Source organism: Elephantulus edwardii, unplaced genomic scaffold (assembly GCF_000299155.1).
Source record: "Elephantulus edwardii isolate Elephantulus edwardi_28Jun2011 unplaced genomic scaffold, EleEdw1.0 scaffold00491, whole genome shotgun sequence".
Taxonomy (NCBI): domain Eukaryota; kingdom Metazoa; phylum Chordata; class Mammalia; order Macroscelidea; family Macroscelididae; genus Elephantulus; species Elephantulus edwardii.
In genome coordinates, this window is record NW_006400241.1 from 110,656 (window position 1) to 120,531 (window position 9,876).

General features: G+C 42.6%; 1 pseudogene; it reads left to right on the forward strand.

Moving 5' to 3' along the window:
* The window catches only part of LOC102865518, a 193,763-nt pseudogene that overhangs the window by 89,621 nt on the left and 94,266 nt on the right, over positions 1-9,876 (forward strand).

Here is a 9,876-nt window from a genome sequence, read left to right on the forward strand (position 1 = left end):
AAAGATATGGATATAGAACACATCCCTGGCATACACCTTCCTGATATTTAACCATGCAGTGTTTCCTTGCTCTTTTCTGATTACTGCCTCCTGGTCCGAGTATAGATTTTGCATAAGCACAGTCAAGGGTTCTAGAATTCCCATTCTTCTCAGAGTTAGCCACAGTTTGTTGTGTTCCAAATGGTCAGATGCCTTTGCATAATCAATGAAACACAGACAGACATTCCTCTGGTATTCTCTGCTTTCATCCAAGATCCATCTTACATTAGCTATACTGTCTCTAATACCTCAGCCTTTTCTAAACCCAGCCTGTACTCCTATCAGTTCTCTGTTGATGTGCTGTTCTAGTCATTTATGGTTAATTTTCAGCACAATCTTGCTTGCATGTGATATCAATGATGTTGCTCAATAATTTTTGCTCTCAGATCACCTTTTATATACCCTAAGGAAATTAGAACAGAGACACAAATGGAGATCTGTACTCCAATGTTCTTAGCAGCATTATTCGCCATTCCAAGATCATGAAAACCACCCAGATGTCCAACTACAATTGAATGGATTGAGAAATCGTGGTACATTCACACAGTGGGATACTACGCAGCACTCAGGAGCAACAATCTTAAAAAAATACTACATAACTTGGAAGAGACTGGAGAGCATTATGACGAGTGAACTAATTCAGCCTCATAAAGACAAATACTGCATAAGACCATTATTACAAAAATAGAACGGTAACTATTAAAGAATGTAACAGGACTCAAGGAGAGGAAAGGGCAGGAGCAGACAGGTGAGGATAGGTAGGAGTGAAAGCACAGGGTTGCACAGTTTGCTAAGTGGAGGGAGGGAAACAAATGGGAAGGATCAAACAGGGACCTGAAAAGACCAGGTAAGGATGGGGAACGTCCAGCAATGTTTGATTTTCTAAAACAGTGCATGACAGTGATTTCATGAAACACAGTATGAATGAAGAATTCAATGAAACACAATGTGTATTAACTTTATGAGCAAACCAGTATAAAATAGTTTTTAAACCTCAGAACAAACAGACAATAGATGTACAGGATAGACTTGAGAGTTTCAAGATTCATTTACTCAAATTTCTCAAAGGAAAGGACAGAGAGAATGGGAGGAGCGGTAGGGGAGGAGAGAGGGAAGGCTCAAGATGTTTGAAAGAAGCACGCACCCAGACTGAGCAGCATGCTCCTGTCAAGATGCCTTCAGTGGAAATTTCAGAACACTAGCAGTAAAGGAACCTTTTTTTTTAGAGGCTCAACTATGTTACTTATCTACCACTGGGTTGTTTTACAACTCAGAAGTCCGCATGCAAGGCAGAGGTGAAGTAAGGAACTGCTTATGAGGTTTTCCGTCAATTCCAACAACTAAGAAATAGTGAGAAGAGTTGGGACCCCAGAAGGCTTTTAGGACCAAATAGTAGGCTCTTGTGTCCCGGAGAAAATGAATATACTTACCAGTAATGTTAATGCTCACCCACAGCTCTTCTGGGAGGATCTAAATTGTTGAAGCGTCCTCCTTTGTTTCCAGCTGGGAGCTGGGGCCTGTCAGTCCTGTCAGCTACGAGGACCTGATGTAGGCCACCCTTGGCCAAGTGTCCTTCAGATCCACACTTAAAGCAAGTGAGTGGGAGCTTCCTCTCTACTCCCTTGCCTATCTGTGGCTCTCACTGACACTGTCTACTGAAGTGGCCCAGCTTTCCACAGTGGAAGCAATTCTGACCTCCTTTATTACCTTTGGGTGGCACTGTATATGAGTAAGACTTCCTTTTCCTGGCACAGGCCCTAAACTGGCAGCAATAGCTGCCCCAATAATTTTGGCCATTCTCTGGTCTTTTCTCTTCCCTCTAGATCCCAGTTGTTAAAAGAGGGGAAAATTTAAACAAATGCATACAAATAATTTTGAACATTATAATCTTTAAAGCTTAAGGCTAGAAATATTAACAATATCATCATTTCCAATCCAGAGATACATGTTCTAATGGAGTTCCTATTTTCGATAAATGGTTTTGGTAAGAGGAATGTCATAAATGTGGATACATTTCCACCATTCCTCCTCCATGCCACGATATAGTGTTATTAGCTTGAGCTGTTATAAATCCATTGCCATCCTTACTCTAACTGAATTCTTTTTTTTTAAATTTAAATTTGTTTAATTTCAGTAAAAATTTACAGAGGCTTTGGATTTCCATTCATTTATTGTTGCACATTTGTCCCCTCCCAAGGCTCCCCCCGCCCCAGAACACTACTTTTCCAAGAGGGTAGAACCTTTTTTTTAATGTTAAGGAATTTCTACTGCATAATGCGTTGGACTGGTAACCAAAAGGTCCCTTTAAAATCCTGCTACTCTGAGGCAGAAAGATAAGAAGTCTCCACCTATATAGTCTTGAAACCAAATGAAAGGTCATCATGAATGGGAATTGACTCGGCAGCCATGGTTCTGGGGCTTAGGAGCAAAGCAGAGGGCAGTGGTGGCTCAGTGGTATTGTTGTTACCTGCCATGGTGGTGACCCAATGGATTCTAGACCAACTTATTTGATGCACAGTGGCCACCACTCCTTGGGGCATATTGTGTGTCACTGTCAGGCTGGACAGCTTTCGCCAGAACCTCCAGACAAACCGCCAAATGAAGACAAGAAAAGAGGCTGGAAACCTGCTTCCAAAAATCATCCAGAGAGAACCCTGCAGATCACAGGATGCTTCCAAGTTGGGGGAGCAGCCCATCTCAGAGGAGGATTTTAGGAGATGTAATCTTACCTCTTGAAAGAGGAAATGAATTCTTGAAAAAGAAAATTGTCCTAAGCAAGCTCTTCTTGGTTGCTAGGGATGTATAGAGGCCATGGAAGTATCCTTGGGGAACAGTCCAGTTCTCTGAGTAAGTTGTTATTGTATTATCTACCATGGAGTCAGAACCAACCCATAGCGGACCCTCTAGCAGGTTTCAAAGGCAGTTAATCACAGGGGAAGAGATTGCCCATCTTTCTCCCATAGAGCTGGTGGCCTCAAACTGCATGCCTTCAGGATTGCAGCACAGTTTCTTAGAACTAGGCCATCAAAGCTCCCTCTCTAAGTATATGACATAGTAATACTAGTCATCATAATGACTTGTGTGGTCCATCTCCTGTTTCTGGTTTAGAAGCTAGCCTGCAGTGGGCATCAGCAGAGGATTCTGGTGGTGAAAAATCATGATTGACCTTATTGATAACTTTTTTAGTAGGAAATATCCCTCTTCTTAAGCCTAGAATGCTATCCTTTGTTAAATCTGTGGTCTTCATTTTTTAATTTTCCTTGATAATGCCCTAAATTTTTCTTGTGAATTTAGAGGCCAGAGTCCACCAGTTGCTGAGTTTAATTTACTACTGAAAGCTCACACGTTGGAAACCTATGGAGTGGATCCTCACCCATGCAAGGTAACTGCTCCTCACAGTCCCTCATTGTGTGGTGAATGGGTGTGCAGGCCCTTCCTAAACCCTCCCCAGACCTCAGCCCCTAACTGGAAGAAACAACTCCACTGAAATCTTCTCATCAATTGCTAATTGCTGTGTAGAAGCCATGTTTTCCTAATTAGCAGGCAAGGATTCATTCATCACATAGACGGTTTAGCCCCAAGAGGCCACAGGTTCCTAACAATCTGTTACCATCTGAACTGCAATTATAAAAGGGGGAAAGTTTGAATTTCAGCATCATGTTTATTTTGCTTTCCCCTTTCATCATCTTATTGCACAGTCCTGACCTCTCCCAGGTGGGAAGCACAACCCTTCTGCCTGTCACCAGCCCTGACCCCAGAGCCACTCCATCGGAATTCCCACCGTGCAGCCTGGAAACAAGTGCTGCCTTTGAAACAAGTCCCCAAAACCATGCTTGTAGTTGTTATGTACCTTGTGACTCATGGTGACCCTTATTGTCTTACTGTGTCTGACATACCTACCCTCATTACCTCAGTCACTGAGTCAATTCATCTCATCATGGGTCTTCCTCTCTTACGCTGTCCCTCCAAACTCCCAAGCATGACACCCCTCTCCAAGGACTGGTTATTCTTTGAAACACATCCAAAGCATGTCAGGAAAAGCTTCAGAATCTTTGCCTCCAAGGAGCAGCCTAGTTTCACCCTCTCCAGGATGAAACTGTTTGTTCTCTTAGCAGTCCATGGTATATTCAGTACTCTTCTTTAGCACCAGAGCTCAAAGACATCAATTTTCCTTCTGTCACCTCTAGCCATTGTCCAGCTTTCTGCCATGTTATGTAAAACCTGGATTAGGTTTTGCATTAATCTCCAGACTGACATCTTTGGTCTTCCGTACTCTGGAGAGGTCCCTGAGAGCACACTTTCCCAATGCAATTAATCTTTTGATTTCCTAGCTTAAGTGCACATTATTCAGAAATGTCCTAATGTAGAATAACCATGAAGCAGCCAGACACCAACTTTAGGCCTAAACCAAACATTAAACAAGCTTTTTAGTTATCCTGGGACACTTCATTACCCTGATGGGATTAATTACATCCTGGAGAGGGTGAAACTAGGCTGCTCCTTGGAGGCAAGGGTTCTGAAGCTTTGTCTGATATACTTTAGTCATGTTGCAAGAAGGGACAAGTCCATGGAGAGGGATGTCATGCTTGGGAGGGTAGGAGGAAGACCCTTGATAAGATGGATTGATTCAGTGACTAGGGAAATGAGAATGGATGTGTCAGAGACAGTAAGGGTGTCTCAGGATAGAGCAGGATTTAGAGCTGTTGTACATAGGATCGCTATGAGTCGCATGCAACTTGGTGACACATAATTACAACAATTTCGAAAAGTCCTATTCTTGTAACTCTTCCACTGTTCTACAGAGTCATGTGGGGACTCCATAAGAGCCGGCTGCCCAGGGAGCACCTCATCCATTTATACCAGGGCCTCTGGGGTTCAGACCAGTGTCAGGGTTTTTCTTTAAGCTCCAGTGATGTCAAAGTGCAGCCAGCTCGGGGAACAGGTGTTGCTTTCCCATGGAAGCTCCTGCATCCTCGTCTTCTGCCCAGCAGTTATTGGAGAGTATTTGCCAGCCATCCCTTCGTGGTAATAGTGTAAACCAGATTATTTCATTTCATGAATTGGAGTTTTATCACCAACATGACCTCCTCTGTTTATTTTATTTATTCCCTAGACCCTGACTTGATTTATTCTTCTTTTTTTTTTTTGCCTTAGTTCTTTTGCCCTCATTTCATTTATGGGATTCTGAATGTGCATGAATGACACAGATTGGAAGCAAAGTAAGCTTTTCTGATCATATTTTTATGCCGATATTTCCAGACATCATAGGTGAGGTTGAGTCACATTAGAGTATAAACCCAGAGTTCCATTTAAGGCATGCCATCACTAATGGCAACCAAGAACGTTTGCCCTCAGTACAGGATCAGGCTGAGCTGACAGGCAACCCCAGAATGCACTGGGAAGTAGACACAGATGTTTGGGATAAATCTGTATTTTCCCAGAAGGTACCTGAATGGTCAGAAGATCCAAAACTCAAAGAAGCTACTATTTCTACACCCCACCCAGGCTTTGGAAGCCCTGCTCTGAGAACGCCTATCCTAAAACCTTATGTACTTCTAGAATCACTGGAATCAACCTGAAGTTGACACAGGATGAGGATGGATAAGCATACCACTTATCACTGATTTTACTTTTTCCTATTCTAAATACAGTTTTTTTCTATCTTCTCAGGATTCAACAGGCACAATGACAGTTTTAGGATTCACAGCTCCAGGCTTTGTGGTATTCCAGGGAAATAAGAGAATTCATTTGATGAAATGGTGAGTACTTCTTTGGAAAACAATTGCTTCATATCTTCCCTCCCCTTTGGCCTGTCTTAAAATTGTCAAGTAGTAGGTCTAGTATGCATGCCTCTGCCCCAGAGAAGATTTTCATAGAAGATTTAAAATCTGTGAGCAGAACCCACTCTTGGTTGGCCTGTCTTAGTGAGGAGTCGGCTCAGGAGACGTGGGAGTGCCCAGCCCCAGGGGCTCTGCCTCTGTAGGAACACTTCCAGTGGCTCCTCCCCTGTCGCTTCTGTTACCCCAACTCTAAGGAACACCTGTGGGGTGGGTCAGGACAGGTTAAAGCTACATGTACCCCCAGTACCCCCATTATCTCCACCATCCTCTCATTGGATCCTTGGCACCTTCACTCTTTGCTCCTTAGTGTATTCATGAAGATGGTTTTGCCTAAAAGTAAGGGGAACACCTGTTCCCTGAGGCTCACGAATCACATTCAAGAACCTGTGTTATGCAGATGATAAAACTTTGCTTGCATAAAGTGAAGAAAACTTGAAGTACTTACTGCAGAAGATCAAAGACTATAGCCTTCAATATGGATTACATCTCAACGTCAACAAAACAAAAATCTTCACCACCAGATAAATAGACAATAATATGATCAGTGTACAAAAGATGTAAGTTTTCAATTATTTCATTTTACATGAATCTAACCTTTTCAGTCTATATGTGGAGCAGATTATACAGGAGGCTAGGCTTTATGAGGAGAAATGTGGTGTCAGGATTGGAGGAAGACTCATCAACTGCCTGCCCTATGCAGATGGCACAACCTTGCTTACTTGAAATTGAGAAAGACCTGAAGTGTTTGCTGTCAAGGACCACTCTTTGCCATCTTTCCTGTTCCTGTGAAGTCACAGCATGTGCAGTTTCAGTGGGTACAAGTTCTACCCCTGGCACAGAAGGCACTACACCAGTACCGATGGGAAAGTGTTCCAGTTTCTTAATGCAAAATGCGAGTCGGCTCTTCTTTCCAAAAGGAATCCACGGCAGATGAATTGGACTGTGTTCTACAGAAGGAAGCACAAGAAGGGCCAAGTGGAAGAAATTCTAAAGAAAAGCACCTGCCACTCAGTCAAATTCCAAATGGCCATCACCGGTGCATCCCTTGCTGCTATAACGGCCAAGAGGAATCAAAAGCATGAAGTTAGTAAGGTTCAACGAGAACAGGCTATCAGGGCTGCCAAGGAAGCAAAAAAAAGCTAAACAAGCACCTAACAGGAATTTGTCTTTTACTTTTCAAAGAGAAGAGTGAACTGGGGGGAAGGGGTGGACAGGGAGAAAAATGCAACAATGAATGAATGGAAATCGAAAATTTCTGTAAACGTTCATTAAAATTAATAAAATAAAAATTTTAAAATAAGACCATAATTGCTGCAACTAAGGCTGAACAAAAAATTGTGAAGCCTGTGAAAGTTTCTGCTCCCTGAGTTCATGGAAATGCTAAGTTGGCCCATGAGATTTAAATAAATAATCCATTATAAATCTAAACAAACAAACAAGTGGTCAAGGACCACAGTCGTCAGTATGGATTGAAACTAAATATCAAGGAAAAAAGTTTTTTTCACCATTGGGTCAGTTGGCAGTATCATGATAGAGAAGAGATTTAGAGTGTTAACAATTTCAGCTTGCTTGGTTCCACAATCAACACTCTTGGCAACAGCAGTAAAGAAATCAAAAGATGAATTGAATCAGTAAAATCTGCTATCAGGGAGCTCTCCAGAGTACTGAAAAGCAATGGTGTCAGTCCAGAGACTAACGTGTACCTGATCCAAATTGCAAGTCTTTGTAATTACTCACTATGCATCAGAGATCTGGACCATGACTAAGGATGACAGAAGAAGAATCGATGCCTTTGAGTTGTGATGGTGGAGAAGAGTATTGAACATACCATGGACTGCCAAGGGAACAAACAGATATGCCCTGGAGAGGATGAGACCAAATTTCTCCTTGGAGGCAAGGATTTTGAAGCTGCATCTCATATAGTTTGGGCAAGTTGCCAGAAAAGACTGGTCCTTGGAGAAAGACATCATGCTTGAAGGGTAGAGGGACAATGCAAGAGAAAAGGACCCTGGATGAGGTGGATTGACTCAGTAACTGAGGTAATGGGTGTAGGTGTCTTGGAGACAATGGCATTGGCTCAAGATAGGACAGAGTTCTGAACTATTTATTGTACATAGGGTCACTATGAGTTGCAGACAATTTGACAGCACATAACAGCAACATAATCAACTCATGGTACCACCAGTCGAGAAATCAAAAGATATGTATAACACTGGGGAAATAGGCTGTCAAGGACCTCTCTAAACCTCTAATGAGCAAGAAAGTCAGTCAAAAGCCCAAGTGCATCTAATCCAAACCATGGTATTTTCTGTTGCTTCCTGTGCATCTGCAAGTTCAACAATGAATGAGAAAAACCAAAGAACTATTGGAGAAGAGTCCTGAATATCCCATGGATTGGCAAAAAGCAAATCTGTCTTAAAGGAAGTGTAACCTGAGAGCCCGTTAGAGGCAAGTTTAGGGCTTGTTTGGGGCATATATTCAAAAGGCATATATTTTTGAAGAGACATTATGCTGGGGAAGTAGAGGGTCCATGAAAGAGCAGCAGATGCTTAAAGATGTGCATTGATGCAGTGATTACTACAGTGAGCATGACAGAGGTCATGAGAGTGGCACAGGGTAAGGCAAGGTTTAGATCTGCTGTTTATAGGGTCGCTATGAATGATGATGGCCATGACAACACCTAAGAAACAACACTAACAATGTGGAAAAGGCTTACTTTTGTTCCTGCCTAAGCATGTCTGGTTCTCCTCTGTCTCACTGGGTGGTGGAAGCTAGCCTGAGCCACTGGGTCTGAAGCTTTTCCCTGTTTGGGAGTGGCCCCCCTCCTCAGACCTGTGTTGGAAATGCTATCTTGATCTGCTCGAGACCAGTCTGTGTTTCTGTTAACTTCATAATTTCTCCCAACACTTGTTCACTGAGTTCCCCTCACTCTGCACTGTTCTCTGAGCATCCTCTCCTCAGCATCTGCCTTCTCAAGTCCTTGCTACCAGGTTGGCATCAAGCACCTGATGTGTACTTTGCCTCCTGCACTTGCTTTCCTCACCCTGGCCAGATCTGTCTCTGAGATGTCCAGTTTTTCTAGGAATAGTTTCCTTGTCCTTCCTGTCCTTGCCTCTTCCTCACTTATATTTTTAACGCCCATCTATGTCCCAGTTGTTTTCTTCTATGATTAGCATTCTCAAAACTCTTATTTGCCTTTATAATAAATCACTCAGCTACTCTAAGTATTTTTACATAATCCATAAAATTTGGTCAGTAAGTAGATGTGAGAAGAACCAAATGAAAGCTTGTGTATAGAGTGCACTGTAAATCTTGTGTGTTTGGTGAGCTATAAAGTGTTCTTTACACATGTAAGGTGGTGCGACCCAGATTTCTTTCATTTTCAGCATCTGCAAAGACGTGTCAATGCTACATCATCTTCAGTGCACTTCAGAATAATTTCCCTGAGGATTAAAACTTACTTCAAGGACCAGAAGTATTTGGGAACTTCACCTGTTCAACGCCAAGGCAGCAAAGGGGAGCTACATCTTCTCATTTCTGAGTAGCTTGAATCCTTAAGTACTTGGCTTAGAACTTGGCGAGTCTCGCCTGCACCTTAACTGTAGTCTCTTGCCTATTTGGGCCTCAGTTGCTTCTTGGATGCACTGAAGAAATGAGCTCTGAACTGTTTGTTTCAGGTTCTGCATCTCTGTTATATGTGTTTGGGATCCGGATGGGGTGCTGATGCTGACACTGACCTCATCCTTCTTAGGTTCTGCTTGGCTATGTTCTCATGACAGTCATTTACGTGTTGGGAGAACAAATTGTTTTCCCGCATTAATCTTAGTTGTGTATGTTTTAATGTCTGTTCAATACTGTCATCCTCACAGACCTTCTACCTAAATTATTGTTGTTGTTGTTGTTGTTATGTGCCGTCTAGTCACTTGAGACTCATGGTGACCCTGTGTACAAAAGTCCTAAACCCTGCCCTGTCCTGTGCCAATCACGCTGTCTCTGA